Source organism: Rhagoletis pomonella, unplaced genomic scaffold, assembly GCF_013731165.1.
Source record: "Rhagoletis pomonella isolate Grant_MI unplaced genomic scaffold, Rhpom_1.0 Rhpom_scaffold_00597, whole genome shotgun sequence".
Lineage (NCBI taxonomy): Eukaryota > Metazoa > Arthropoda > Insecta > Diptera > Tephritidae > Rhagoletis > Rhagoletis pomonella.
The window spans coordinates 6,630-8,327 of record NW_023459151.1 but is presented as its reverse complement, the minus strand read 5'-3'; positions in this window follow the sequence as shown (position 1 = coordinate 8,327).

The window sequence follows — 1,698 nt, the reverse complement described above, 5'->3', positions numbered from 1 at the left end:
CCCTTCTGTGTGGTAAACCTAGGGCTGCCGCGCCAGTGATGTCTATTTTGGTTACTGGGTGTTTTATAAAAATGTGTATATAAAAATGTATTGTGCAAATGAATATTTAACATTTTTCAAGCGAACAAACCCAAATGAAAGTTGATATTTGGCAATTTTTCTAAGGGTTCCCCAGGGAACCATGGGGGACCTAGGAGGTCAGGGGTTGCATTTTTGTCAATGGCGGTTCATTCCCTCTCTAAAAAGGTGGGTTAGAGGTGCGACGCCCATTTACCTTTCGCCCACCGCCCCCTTAACGAACGACCATAAAGGAAAGCCAACCCAAAACTATAAGTGGGCGCGGTAATTCTCTAGTATAGGGTAACAACCGCTAAAAAAGGTCCGGAAAAGTCGGGACGCGTTTCGGTCCCCCTATTAACAATCCGGAGGGGGAGTGCTAATATTATAAACCATTTAAAAGTTATAAACAAAAAACTTTAATTAAATTTCGTGGTTTTGCATGGGCAATTACCCCGACAAAAATTCACAAAATCACCAGTTCTCACTTTTTAAACACTATTAATTATTAAAGAAACACATAGGCTGCATTTCTTTATTCATTCTGAATGTTTGGAATAAACTTTTTTGTTTATTTATTCTTTAGAACGTTCCTGATGATATGTTGACGTATATTTCAAACGCATTCTGTTTATTCCGGCTGTGAAATGGGATTATCCGGAATGTATAAAGAAACGCAGCCATAGTTTTATCAACCTAAGATAGATTATTTTGTTGCTAAAAACGGTAAAAGTGCACTTTAGCGAAAGGAGGCCAAAATTGATGAAAAAATTCAAAAGGGGTATCAAACGACGCGTTTTAATGCGCACAACAATAATCCAAGACCGGAAATTCACATTTATAATTCATTAAAGAGTTATTCGCAAAAAACACTTACACTTTTCGCACTATGTTTTGATGAATTTGACGCAAATAAATGGAGTAAATGAACTCAACTGAACACATATTCGTTACTTTTTATACATTTGTGATGTTTTAAGTGTACACTTTCGCGAAATTCTGTATTTAATAGCAATATTCTACTTTCATAAAGGGGCGTCCATCCTCTTTCGTTTAGGGAGGGTTTGGGGAGCCACGCCTCCTCCCAATCCGCCCCCCCCCCCAAAATCGTTGTACAAATAGCTAAAGATTTCCCGAATTCTCCTTTCTGTGTTGCCAAAGAAAAGGAGCAGAACACCTTTTGCAGAGAACACCTTTCTGCGTAGGCGGCCTTCGGCCGCGCTTAGGGATTATAACCCTCACAACGTAGAATTCTCCTTTCTGTGTTGCCAAAGAAAAGGGGCGGAACACCTTTTGCAGAGAACACCTTTCTGCGTAGGCGGCCTTCGGCCGCGCTTAGGGATTATAACCCTCAGTACGTAGAATTCTCATTTCTGTGTTGCCAAAGAAAAGGAACAAAAGTATATTTCTTGTTGTTGTTGTAGCGGCTACAAGCCCCGTTCGGGGCTACTTCCAGAGGGGCTGTCCATAGGGACAGGGGCGTTAGCTGAGTGGGATTCTCGACTCTCCACATGCCGGGCATTGGTTGGGCACATCCTCGTTGATTCTGCTCAGGTAGCTGTTGAGCCTGATGCAATAGCCAGAGCGAAGTTGGGCTATTGTAGTGCGGGTCTCCCGAGGCAGACAAAGTTCTGTCCCGTC